We start from the raw sequence: 14,705 nt of genomic DNA, 5'->3' as shown, positions 1-14,705 counted from the left end.
AGGAGGGTGTCGCGTGCCAGACTCCGGCCGAGACTGAGCGTCCATGTCTGTATCCGTGGATGAGTTTCCGTCCATGTCAAGGCTACCCAGGAGGGAAAATTGATTAGCAACCTGGGCGTATGAGGCATGTGACTGGAACAGGCAAGAGGGTCTGCTAGTTCTTACGTGTGATGAGGCCCGACCAGGGGAAACCTGGAGGCGAGAAGAAGCGATAGGCTGATTGAGAGCGTGCAAACTCTGGAGCAGCTCCTGTCGAGGGGTCTCCGCTGTTTTATGATCGATGTCCAACCGGAGGGCCTCAAGATATACCGGGCAACCTCAAGATATACCGGGCAACTCTTGGACGTAATCTTGTGATGGTCATGGCATAAAAGACAGCGAGGTGCATCAGAGCACCCACCGTTATATCTGTCTGTATGGGCTGTTTTGCCGCAGTTTGCACAGTGTGCTGCATTATGGCAGGTGAGGCGACTGTGGCCCAATAGATAATAAGCGTAACATCGTAACACAGGGAAGTTGTAGGGCTGGACCTGATACGAGGTCCTGTGTAGTGCCACCCGATCAGGGAGGGGCCCATCGAACTTTACATAGACCATGGATGTCGGGTTTGCTGCTCCGTGAATCCTGGTAACTTCCAATAATCCCGCTGATGCACCCCCTAACACATGCAGAGCGGTCTGGATGTTATCCACATCAACACTCTGGTCATTGGGCCAATCTTCCCATACCGGGCCCGAGACTGCTCCTGCGACAATACCTGTCGGCACCTGACGGGCCAGTCCCCCAACTTAATAATGTCGGATACACGGATGTGTGATAGAGCCTCCTTTTTGATGTGTAGCTTCAGTGCTGCACCCCTACCCAGGGTACACGCGGTCTCAGGCAGGCAATGTGACCACAATACCGAAGCCTCAATTGCTGCACCTAAGGTACGAGGATTTGCAACCACGCACTGAGCTGATTCTGACTGGATTAGGACAACCACAAACGAGGAATGAGGTACCACAAGAGAAAGGTCTTCTGAAGACAAAGACATTCTCTTAGCATCTCGCTGTGGCGCAGCATCAGCCGACTCATTTTCCAGCAGACGTTTTCCTCTCTGGGACTTGCTGTCAACGTACATGGTGCCCCCGCTCGGGGAGGCGTCCATTAGTGAGGCTCCGGCCTCCCCCGGTGCTGTGAGCCCCAGGGTAGCTGCAGTGAGCACACACTGGCCCAAAAAAGCCATCTGAATTCAAAGATGAGCCCCAGGCGAGGTGTGGAAAGAAAGTCCAGCCAGGAGCGTTCAAACTGCGCGCCAAGATGGCCGACCTTCGGGCGGGAATCTCCTCCACAACCAAATCTTTTAGTGTGGAGTTGTTGCCAACCTACTTTTATCTGGCATGTATTATGCCAGTTTTCGCCACGCATAATTTTTTCTCATTTGGAAAATACAATATTATCTTCACAATAAATTACTACTATAGTGTGTCATTTCTGCTCACACTCATCTCTAAATAAAATGATTACAAATATTTCCAAAGACAAAAACTGCCTCATCCAGCCCGCCTTTTCCCTCTTGGAGTTGGAGTTGGAGGGTTTGTGGATTTGGAATGAGGGAAAAGGCGGGCTGGATGAGGCAGTTTATGTCTTTGGAAATATTTGTAATCATTTTATTTAGAGATGAGTGTGAGCAGAAATGACACACTATAGTAGTAATTTATAGTGAAGATAATATTGTATTTTCCAAATGAGAAAAAATTATGCGAGGCGAAAACTGGCATAATACATGCCAGATAAAAGTAGGTTGGCAACAACTCCACAATAAAAGATTTGGTTGTGGAGGAGATTCCCGCCCGAAGGTCGGCCATCTTGGCGCGCAGTTTGAACGCTCCTGGCTGGGCTTTCTTTCCACACCTCGCCTGGGGCTCATCTTTGAATTCAGATGGCTTTTTTGGGCCAGTGTGTGCTCACTGCAGCTACCCTGGGGCTCACAGCACCGGGGGAGGCCGGAGCCTCACTAATGGACGCCTCCCCGAGCAGGGGCGCCATGTACGTTGACAGCAAGTCCCAGAGAGGAAAACGTCTGCTGGAAAATGAGTCGGCTGATGCTGCGCCACAGCGAGATGCTAAGAGAATGTCTTTGTCTTCAGAAGACCTTTCTCTTGTGGTACCTCATTCCTCGTTTGTGGTTGTCCTAATCCAGTCAGAATCAGCTCAGTGCGTGGTTGCAAATCCTCGTACCTTAGGTGCAGCAATTGAGGCTTCGGTATTGTGGTCACATTGCCTGCCTGAGACCGCGTGTACCCTGGGTAGGGTGCAGCACTGAAGCTACACATCAAAAAGGAGGCTCTATCACACATCCGTGTATCCGACATTATTAAGTTGGGGGACTGGCCCGTCAGGTGCCGACAGGTATTGTCGCAGGAGCAGTCTCGGGCCCGGTATGGGAAGATTGGCCCAATGACCAGAGTGTTGATGTGGATAACATCCAGACCGCTCTGCATGTGTTAGGGGGTGCATCAGCGGGATTATTGGAAGTTACCAGGATTCACGGAGCAGCAAACCCGACATCCATGGTCTATGTAAAGTTCGATGGGCCCCTCCCTGATCGGGTGGCACTACACAGGACCTCGTATCAGGTCCAGCCCTACAACTTCCCTGTGGTACGATGTTACGCTTATTATCTATTGGGCCACAGTCGCCTCACCTGCCATAATGCAGCACACTGTGCAAACTGCGGCAAAACAGCCCATACAGACAGATATAACGGTGGGTGCAACTTCAGGGGAAGGTCAAGCTTCCCATGACCTTGGAGTCATTGGAGATGGGTTTGTGGATGACCTGACCTAGCAGTTTATGCCTTTGGGGAGATCTCCCCCCCCCCTGGCATATATGCATTAATGATATATAATGCATATGCCAGCCAGTCCAAGTCTAATCTTAAGATAATTCTCCTATCTCTCAATTTATTCTTTACCTACTCTTCACAGCAAGTCTTTGTCACCCACATTGAACAATATTCTAAGTCTTCACTACCCCAAAACTTGCCTCGCCACCCAACTTTTACCTTACCATACATCTTTGCTACCCATCATTTGGTTTGTATTAAACATTCAAGGTTAAATGTTTGCCCTTGATCACCTAGCAGCAATTGAGGATACAGATGTAAGCTGATTGGAGAGTCGCGTTCTGAGTGTAAACTAGTAGAACGTAAGTCAAGAAACTGCAGATGGCCTATTGTCCTGCACGTGGCATTTCCTATTTATATCCACCTACACTCATTCATATACGTCTAACCTAAGCGTCAACCAATCAAAGATTCCTATGCTTATTATGATCCAGTAATATGGACCCAATGATCCAGTAGTATGATCCACAATAGACTTGAGAATGGTCCAGGACGGACCGAAACGTCGTTGTCCCTTCACCTTCTAGTGTGTGGTCTGGTCAACATACTTCAACCACGTTATTGTGACTCGTCGTCTGCACATGACGTTATTGTGACTCGTCGTCTGCACATGATCCAGTAATTTGTTCCACAAATTCACAACCCAGTTACCAAACCAGTATTTACCCAGGTATTTCCTAAATCTAAACTTATCTTCATTTAAAGCCTTATCAATAACTCCCTTGTTATGCCCATTCATCCACTTGTACACTTCAATCATGTCACGTTAATGTTTTTCCAACATCTCTTCATACGGAAGCTTTCTAATTTGCGGGATTAACTTTGTCATCCTAACTGTCGTGTTCTAGTGAATTATGTCCATTCTTTAGTATGGCGACCAAAACTGAACTGCATAATATAAATGGGACCTAAAAACAATACGTTAATAAACCCAGCCGACTTATTGCTAACTCTTCTATAAATAAATCTATGGGAAAGAAAAGCTCTCAGCCTGTTAACAAGAGTGTACAAATCCACAAGGGCCGGGACGAGGATTCGAACCTGCGTCCGAGAGCATCCCAGACACTGCTGTAATCGACTGAGCTACGACATGGTCAAAAGGAGTTGAAACCGAAGTTCTACTGACCTTACTGGATCCTGCAGCCTCTCCGAGGCACAAACCAGTGTAAGTGTAACAAGAATGTGAAGTTGACTACGTCCATCTAGTTCCACCCGCTCCTCCCCAGAACTAGTTGTTAAATAAGCACTTTACCTTGACTCCTCTGATCCAACACTTGTCCACACGTGCCACACTCCTGAAAAAATATTTTTTACATATATTAAGGGCAAGTATAAGTAATTATTAAAAGAAGGCACCAAACCGGGAAGGCTATGTAGCACCAGGGTAAGTATAAACAGTTTATTTCAAATACAATCGAGTAGGAAAATACAATTATGAATTTCAAGAACACTGGAACCAATCACTGGAAAAGGTGAAATTGCAATGGAGATTAATTACAGATTGTATCAACAATAGCGAGTAGGCAAGACTGATAAGACTGCAATAGCCTAACGGAGTACATTTTTTGTCTCCGACTCATGAGGCTATGGTTAAGCATCAATGTTCTTTTAAAGTTACATAGAAACACATTATCTTATTACGGTCTTCCACTAAAACAAACCTTTAGCTAACCTTAGATAAACGTACTGTGTATTATTAATTTATTTAGCTGTTTATTGGCCTAAATTATATAAATAACATGCTTAAAACCTCTCAAGTACAGTATATGGTCCATGAGCACTAAACTAACGTTAGAAGCCTAGTGATTACATTGTCAAAAATGACCATTTACAGGTGAAACCATTTCATATCGCAGAGTAAACAAGATGGAAACAATTATCTTCCACATTTATTTGCACAATTGCCATCCTGATATGACCACTCCATCGCCCCAGTCGTTAACACACTAAGTGCAGGCGATGAGTCACAATAACGTGGCTGAAGTAGTTTGACCAGACCACACACTAGCAGGTGAAGGGATGACGACGTTTCGGTCCGTCCTGGACCATTCTCAAGTCGACTTGAGAATGGTCCAGGATCGAAACGTCGTCGTCAACACACTAAACAATCTAGGGTGGCTTGTTGCTAAACATTACAAGTCACCTTTAGCTTAGCTACAAGACACGTTGTGCATATTATCAAACTACCTTTAATGTCATAATGCAGCAGTTTCCGCGCTCAAAATACAGATAGACAAACTCCTCAGGAACCGTAGGGGAACCTTTGACAAGCCGCCGGCTTCATGTTGCCGTAGAGGGCACTATGGAGAAATGGTGGCCCTCTGGTAAATTTAAGTCAATATTACCTAGGAGTTATGATGTACCAGCCATTGAACATCTGGGACTCACAGTTAATATGAAAACAATCCTTAAGAATAGTTAAACGAATCTTTGACTGAAACGAACAACAATGAATATTGAACTGTACGAGTCTCTGTTGTGGTCCCATCTGGCCTACTGTGTCCTAATATGGAAACTTCACTTCAAAAACACATCAATGATTTTCCGCTTTGGAGAAAGTTCAAGACAGCAACAACAATCATGCCAGAACTTGTTCAACTGTCACTACCACGAATCTTTGAAGGACTAACACTATAAATGTTTAAATTGTTATAGATTTTGATAGATTACCCTATAAATTTTCCTAGAAATTACCTCCTTAATATTATCTGTTAGATTAAGGCCCTGCCCGAAGCGCTATGCGTACTAGTGGCTTTACAAGAATGTAAACACATCATGCCATGTACTCTCAGAAACCCAATGTAACTTCTAGTAGATATATAAATAAATAAATAACAGCCGAGGCCTTTGTAATACTATTTTAATGCATTGCTTTATACTTTGTAAAGTCTTTTAGAGAAGTGCTTTGTATTTATAACCTCCAACTTGGTCAGTATTACAAATTAAACAAAAAATTTAATACTGACCAAATTGGAGGCTATTAATACAGACCACTTCTCTAAAATGCCATATTTGACACAGACAGGCTGGACAACAGCTTCAAGCTCAACAAGCCACAATGTAACACAGAAAATAGATGTGTTGTTTCCCCCATTGGGTTATTAACCCATGAACCCGCTTAACCACTCAAGTCGTAAATGCCGAGTCATTCCTCTTGTTCACAATATACACAAGACAAATCCTCAATAAAATAAGGGTGGAGGGAGTAGGAAGGCTGACCTTTGACAAGGCGCCGCCGTCTTGTCCCCGTCGAGGCACTGTAGATGGTGGCCCGTAGGTCAATTCATCATACGAGCCCTTCTCCTTCCATCATTCTGAATCATGCTCATCATATTAACCTGCACCCCCTCAATCCCCCCCCCCCCTCCACCATCTTCACACAATCTGTGGCCAAAACTTCTATTTTCATTCAGATTTTCATCAAAATATGTCGAAGATTTCTCTTTGGGTTGTTTTAAGGGGCCTGACAGCCGAGTGGACAGCGCTTCGGATTCGTAATCCTGAGGTTCCGGGTTCGATCCCCGGTGGAGGCTAAAATAAATGGGCACTTTCTTTCACCCTGATGAACCTGTACACCTATCAGTAAATAAGTACCTGGGAGTTAGACAGCTGCTACGGGCTGCTTCCTGGGGATGTTTAACAAGAAGGCCTGGTCGAGGACCGGGCCGCGGAGACGCTAGGCCCCGAAATCATCTCAAGATTGATGGCTAGCTACTGGCATGGCTATTAAGGCCACCACAAGCGTCCTAATGACTTAACTAGCGGGTACACCTATGGCTGCCACCTGACAGTCTCCTCTATATTGCGGAGATTGTCTCCTCTATATTTTGTCTAAATACATAAAATATACAAAATAATAAGGAATAACAACATAAAACATACCCCGAACAATCCTTTCTATATAAAGATATCTGCAACACAAATTTATTTGCACATTGGTAATCAACATGACCCTTGCCAGGCGGCGGCTGGTCGACAACTGAGCCACACGTTAAGAAGCGGGACTCCCAGACGCGCCACTCACCCTTACTTCACTATAATATCTAAACTGTCAACCTCTAATACAGTTAAGCATCTGACCACCAGAGGCGCTAATGCTCCCCCTGTTATTACACCATCCATATAATGATTGTTCTCATTATTCATTGTTGCAACGTTTAAATACATTCATGTTGTGTAGTAGTGAGAGTGTCAGACCTCGAAGGAAGAAATGAAACACCCTTCTGAAGATGTATTATTAAATGCGAAAACACTTAAGGAAATTCCTGTTTCAATTCTTCCTTGGTGGTCTGACACTGTCACATTTTTCATCACGTGTTAATTGTCTCGTGATTTACACTCAGATTTTGTAGTGTATATACGACAACTTCAGGAAAGTAATGAGTAGCGGATTTAGTCTAAACAATAATATATGCGCTTTGTTTTTAGTGCCAAATTATCTGGCAAATATACATTTATAGATGTAGCCCAATCCTCGCTATCCAAGGTGACAGCAGCAAACACTTACAATACTATACCAACACCAGCGGACCTTGATATATGCCTAAATGGAAATAAATAATGGGTCATTCCTGAACTCGTTCCAAAAAGTATGTGCCAAAAAGGAGAAATAAATAAAAAAGGGAACTAGATGGACGAAACATATAGTTTAATGAGCTTTGATAACTAAGGGAACCCTCTGGAGAAGGTCTAAATCTAGGAACATCATTGATTATGATATATGACTGAAAACTCACACCCCAAACTCACAGTCGCATATAGTCCTGGGGACCATGCAGGCTTGTTCGCATTATCATATATATATAAAAGGGCACTAAACTCAGCCACCCAGAAAACCCGAAAATATGCCAATTACTGAAAGCGGCGATGGGTTACATTTCCCCCCCCCCCCCCCTCCAGTTTTCAAAATAACCCAAGCATTCCAAATTCGACGCCTGAGCCACATTTTGGAGCCAAATTCTGGCTCTCTGCACGTACTCGCAGTTTGAAACTACGACTTCTTATACCGAAGTTTAATGTTTAATGAGGTTAATTATATAGTTGATTGAGGTTTGGTAGCATGTTCCTTTTGGTAATCTGGCGCCAATTTGACGTTAGATGAGGAAGGAGGAGCACGTGTGTGTGGTGATAGTTGTCTGAGGGCGGAGGGCGGAGTGAGGGAGGGGTTACCAGATACGTCTGGTCGTCGTTACAATTTACCCTCAAAATCGTTACTAATGTAGTCATTTCATGATCATTTGAGGGTTTATCTAAATATTTACCACTCGTTTCGATATACTTTAAGCGTGAAAACGCCCAAAATTCTTTTAAGACTTTCTTGCAAAGTGGTAGATGGTAACTAACGATCGTTACGTCATCGGCGATTGTCAACTGGAGACCAAGCCTTCCAGCAGTTCATTTAGCTCTTAAAACACCTCGAGCATATAATTACGTATATTATTCACGCAGTAGCCACACACTTCAACGAATATTAACGTGAAAACTTCATATACAATGGTATAATGTTGAATAGATTACCTGCATGTACTCAGTCATTTTGAATAATTGTGATTTTGTGCTGTTTAAATTTTCTTGATGAATGAACTTTCGTCAGTCATTTGGAAGAGACTAACATTATATGACGTTAGTTTAGGTAAGGGAAGACTTTCGTTGAGTTGACAAGACGAGAGTAGGGAGGAGATTCACAAGCACCCACTGGTCTGACCGAGCACCCACTGGTCTGACCGAGCACCCACTGGTCTGAACAAGCATCCACTGGTCTGAACAAACACCAACTGGTCTGAACAAGCACCCACTGGTCTGAACAAGCATCCACTGGTCTGAACAAACACCAACTGGTCTGAACAAGCACCCACTGGTCTGAACAAGCACCAACTGGTCTGAACAAGCATCCACTGGTCTAAACAAGCCCCCACTTTTCTGTGGCTCTCTTTGCTATCTCATCAACTACCTCATTCAACAGTATTCCCACATGTGAAGGATCCACATGAATCTTACTTTATACCCAATTTTTTTCTAATTTATTAACATTCTCTCTACACTCTATCATCACAATATTCTGGTATACTGGGCGTCTGCTATTTAAAGACTCTAATGCTCCTCTGCTGTCAATAAAGAAGCAAGCATTTTTACCACATTTGATTATTTCCTGTAATCCTGCTAATACACCTTGGAGTTCAGCCTGCGTTGAAGAGGCATTGCCAGTTAAGCGGCGTCCAATAACAGTATCTACAGTGCCGATGTCAGTGTACTCCCTGATCAAGCCTCCACATCCTGCCTTCCCATCCCTAGCTACTGACCCATCACAATATACATGTAGAGTGTTTTCTGTAGGTAATTTTCTAATTATACAATCATATGTTGCCCTCAGCTCTCCTATTTCATACATTTTTTCTTTTGCAAGGGAGTAATTACTACATCTACATTACAATCCTCCCATGGTGGTGTGAATTGTCTCTTGGGCACAGCAATACACTCTGTAATAACATCATACTTTATAACATTAGAACATGAAGTACTCATATATGCTCTCTTCTGTATCATACATTGTTCATTACTTCCCACCTTTTGAACCGAGAGGATTAATTCATTAGCTCCCACACCTCTCATTAATCTAATGGCAGAGGCTACATTTATCTCTACAATTCTATCCCCAATACTCTGCAGATTCAACTCCATCCTCATTATCTGAATCATAGCATTTCTTGGGCATCTTAAGAAAATTCTCATGGCTTCATTTTGTACCTTCTCCGACTTGCTCATCCTACCTTTACCAAAACAAGAAATGACAGGTGCAGCATAATCAATAAGAGATCTTACAGTACTCAAGTATACCATTCGTAGCACAGGGACTCCCACTCCCTTTCCACAGCATGCCAAGGCCTTCAGAGGTTGTAATCTCTTCCGACATTGACTCAACAGTCTGTTCATCTCAGCTTCAAGGGTATATCCAACATATATGTCTAAATATTTATATATATTAACTATATATTTTTACCGTTTATTTTCAGTATAGTGGGCCTCCGACTTCTACATTCAAACTTAGTTTTGTCTTCATTAACCACCAGTCCCATATGGTGACACAGGTTTCCGAAATTGTCCAGCACTGTTTGAACCTTTCAAATATCTTTGCCCTGAAACAAAATATCATCGACATATATGATCCGAGTTACCCCATTTGAGTATCTCTTAGATGCTTAGTACATAAATACATTTAATCGCCAGAATCGCACCAAAATATTGTGAATATTAGGGTTTACCCAAAAAGCTGAATAGAAAACCACGACCTAACCTAACCTTCTTAGTGTATGAGTACAAGCAATTTATTGCTTCATAAATACAATAAGTACTTAACTTACAGCTATATTGATATTACAGTTTTAGGAAACAAATAAAACAAAACTAAAATCTTTCAATAAATTGTAAAGTAACTCCAGATATTTTCGAATTTTGCATAATATCTATTGTTTAATAAAAGTGAAAAAGAAATTCTTTCTATTTAACACTTGTGTATATAGAATAAAACATGAAAACTTCAGTTTTAAATTCTGAGTGTCTTAAGGAGAAAATTTGGTGAGGTAGATGTATAGGCACAATTAAGTGTAATTTTGTACTATTCTTAACAGTCTGAAAATGTACTTATTACACTTAATATTATAAACGGTACTGTCAATTCGGAGGATGCGTTGCAGTAGTCAAACTCATAGGTGTGTATTATAGAGGAAGTATTGACAGATACTGAATGACAATACTGCAACCCGTTCTCGCAAATTCGTAAAGTCAATATTGACTTATTAACTACAGGCATAAGTGATATACTAAACATAATAGATACCCCTAAAAAGATTCATAGAAAACACCGACCTTACCTAACCTTGTTAGTATCTTAAGATAAGCATCTTATTGCTTCGTAATTACAATTATTACATAACCTATACCTATTATAGGTTAGGTAATAATTGTAATTACGAAGCAATAAGATGCTTATCTTAAGATACTAACAAGGTTAGGTAAGGTCGGTGTTTTCTATGAATCTTTTTAAGGGTATCTATTATGTTAAGTATGTCACCTATGCACATATTTAATAAGTCAATATTGACTTATTAAATTTGCGAGAACGGGTTGAATACTGATACTGATTGACAGATATAAACAGATACAGACATGTTATATCTGTTAAGGTTTCTTATGTGGACCAGTTAGGGGGTCCAACGTGTGAACGGGTATTGGTCTACGGTATGGACATATTAGGGTGAAGGGTGTGCACCTCTATGTACATAGTGGACTGTGATGTTTATCAGTAACCTGGCTTTGTAATCACGGTAAAAATAAACTCATTACCAGTAATTGACTGAAATGATAAATAAATTCTTTATGTAATTGTTCACAGACTATTTATATATGATAAATACTAAGTTTTTGGGCTTCTGTGGTCATTCCTTATACTCAAATGTGTACCAAGAGACAAACAGTATATCTTTAAGAGTCTGGTCTAAGTGTTGTTGATTAATACTTAATATTTAATTTAATAATAACACACTATAAATGCATACATATTATAACAAATAAAACTTACGTTTTAACAAAGGAAGTGTACTGTCGACTACGATAAATGGTGGCAGTGAAAACCTGCTTTACAGCAAATTAAAAGTTACAAGTTTACAATAAAAGATATACGATGTATTGACGTCAGTTGAGTGAATGAGGAAGCTTCACACTGAGGAATGTTAGGTCAGGGGAAGACCAGGTCATAGGATTAATAGTCTTCACAGGTGTCTGTTTTTATTTCTTTACAGATTCCAACAGCGAGAAATACATTAAAGAGTGATAGTATGTTTAATTAATCTAGATACAACGTAAAAGACAGTTTTTTTATAATTATTATTATTTTTTTTTGTTTTTTTTCCATGCGAACATGCGAATAAATACAATAAAATAATAAACTAATAACAAACAATCAGACAAAAAAATACAGAAGCACAAAGCAAGTTAATACAAAGTAACACAAATACACTAAATACCGGCCCAAAGGGCCGACAACAAAAACACAACAAGGAGAATAAACACAATGAAACAACACCGGACAGAAGGGTAACGGAAATATGATAAATACAACAAAAAAACAACAACACTGGCCCGAAGGGCGCACAATAGGTACACCACATTGCAACTAACCACAGGTCACAGCAAGCACACAGACTACTCAAAGTGTTCATACTTATCCGGCCACACAGCCGCCGGGAATCGAACACAATACGCCTCCCACAGTAACATGACGTCATCCGGAACAGGTACAGTATTAACAGTACGAGGCTCAGGCATTAACTCCGGCACACCCACAACAAAACACCGAGCCCGCTGTACCCAGATGGAAGAAGGGCACCACGGAACAGGATGCACGCGGTCAATAATGTCAAACTGCAAAGGATGCTGCGCATCATGCGCCACTCCGGAGGCCAAGACGAGAGGGAGGGGCTCCTTCCCACGAGGCCGGGCAATGGGCAGCGCAATGGGAGCCTCCTCGGCCGCCTCACAGGGCCCCGCGTCAACCACCGGACGTTGTACCTGCAGGGACCCCCCACGCTTGGCATCCTTCTTCAGTACCAGCTTGATGCCTCGGCGCGCACCAGAACTCTCACCATCCACGTCAGTAGGAGCATCCACCCCCCACTGCGGAGAACCTTCTGCAGGAGAAAGAACAGGAGGTAAATCATAGGTACAAACATCGTCAACAGCAGACACATGGACGTCAGCCACCACCAGCGTCGTAGAGCGCGAAGCACCCGGAGGCGCCACATCATCTCCCGAAGCTCCACCTGCATCGTAGTCCTCCGCATCAGCCCAAGCAGTAGAAGAACGCCTGGACCGCTTGGGCACTGGCCGCACATCCTCACAGCCGGAGGCGGACCCAGAACCACTGGTCTCACGAACCGGGCGAACCGACGCCCGTCGCAGAACGGCAGCAGCCTCTACCACAGGGGGAACCGGACCACACACAGCAGGAGGCACCGCAGCCACCCCAGCACCCAGCACAGGAGGAACCCGAGGGGAGGACGCAGGGCCAGGGTCCACAGCCGAAGACGAGGAAGCCGACGGCGACGCTCCACAGGGATCACCAGGAAGGTCCATGGGAACAGCAGGGCCAGAGACATGGTCAGGAGGAACATCCGACGGCACCGCAACACCCGGAGGAGTGCCGGCGACAACCAGGGGAACAACGTGTGACGCTGGGGGGATCCTCAGCAGCGAACGGGACGCTCACCTCCTCACCCCCGGAGTCCTCCTCCAGAGGGAGCGGCGGGAAATCCTCCTCACGGAACAAGTTCACAGGAGCGACCGGATCAGCAGTACACCCGCCAGCCTGATGCCCCAACAAGCCACACTGGAAGCAAGTACGGGGTTGCCAGGCATAAAACACCCGCACGTAGTACCCCAACAGCCGGACAGAGCATGGTATGTCCGACCTCAGTCGCATCCCGAGGGTCCGAATGTTGGTCTTCACACCCGAATACGTGCCAGACGACAGTGAGTTCATCCGCACACTGATGACGGAGCCGTACCTCTGGAAGAATCGCCGGAGGAGAGACTCAGGAAACTCCATGGGGGCGCCATGAACACTGACATACGTCACAGCTCCACTACGGTCTAAAATGGTCACAGACCCGGTGCCGTCCTGTAGCTGCAAAGTACGTCCCTCGTACCTCCGTAAGAAAGCACGGTACACCGCCTCACCCACAAACTTGACAACAACACGGTGAGCAGTTACCAGCTCAATGCCATATACGTCCCCAACCGGGACACGAAGCATGGCACTCAAAACCACGTCCACCAGCGGGTATCCAGCACGGCCAGTAAACTCTAATCCGATGGAGTTTACCCTCACGACAGGGGGGAAGATGGCCGCCCATCGTAAAAGCACCACGTCCACACCACCAGGAACAGCAGGGAGGGTAGACACACCCACACCCCCTGCCGGCGAAAGTAAGTAATTATCAAAAGAAGGCACCAAACCGGGAAGGCTATGTAGCACCATCAAATACGCAAAATAATCAGAGGGCGCTAAATATCACCAAGGACGCCAATACGAGAACAAAAACGCATAAGGCGAACAATATCAAAAGTATCTGAGTCACCAAGAATTCTATCGAGGGACAGGTGACCGCGAGGGGCGGTCGGAAAGCAAGACACACGCTCGTCCTGGAAGTCAGGACATTCAAGAAGGACATGCACGACCGTAAGAGGGACAATGCAACTAGGACAATAAGGAGTAGGGCGGCGCTCCATCAAGTGACCATGGGTTAAGCGAGTATGGCCAATACGCAACCTCGCCAGAGCTGTTTCCCACCGCCAGTTACGGTGGAAGGAGGACGGCCACGAGGAAACAACATTTAAGAGTACGTAGCTTGTTACCAGTAAGTAAGTAAGTAAGTAATTATCAAAAGAAGGCACCAAACCGGGAAGGCTATGTAGCACCATCAAATACGCAAAATAATCAGAGGGCGCTAAATATCACCAAGGATGCCAATACGAGAACAAAAACGCATAAGGCGAACGATATCAAAAGTATCCGAGTCACCAAGAATTCTATTGAGGGACAGGCGACCTCGAGGGGCGGTCGGAAAGCAAGACACACGCTCGTCCTGGAAGTCAGGACATTCAAGAAGGACATGCACGACCGTAAGAGGGACAATGCAACTAGGACAATAAGGAGCAGGGCGGCGCTCCATCAAGTGACCATGGGTTAAGCGAGTATGGCCAATACGCAACCTCGCCAGAGCTGTTTCCCACCGCCGGTTACGGTGGAAGGAGGACGGCC

General features: G+C 44.2%; 1 protein-coding gene across 1 annotated transcript in view; it reads right to left on the bottom strand.

The window, feature by feature from the left end:
- Window positions 1-6,853, bottom strand: part of LOC138349732 (uncharacterized) — a 231,884-nt gene extending 225,031 nt beyond the window's left edge. Inside the window, exons 1-2 of the mRNA XM_069302480.1 lie at window positions 6,773-6,853; window positions 4,143-4,185 (exon numbers count right to left, since the gene is read on the bottom strand). The gene's annotated coding sequence lies outside the window, so the exon portion shown is untranslated. The remainder of the gene's footprint in view (window positions 1-4,142; window positions 4,186-6,772) is intronic.
- Window positions 6,854-14,705: the final 7,852 nt, after the last annotated feature.

The sequence above is a fragment of the Procambarus clarkii genome, chromosome 48 (genome assembly GCF_040958095.1).
Source record: "Procambarus clarkii isolate CNS0578487 chromosome 48, FALCON_Pclarkii_2.0, whole genome shotgun sequence".
Taxonomy (NCBI): domain Eukaryota; kingdom Metazoa; phylum Arthropoda; class Malacostraca; order Decapoda; family Cambaridae; genus Procambarus; species Procambarus clarkii.
Note: the sequence above shows the minus strand (reverse complement) of the source record. Positions and strands in the feature narration are given on the sequence as shown.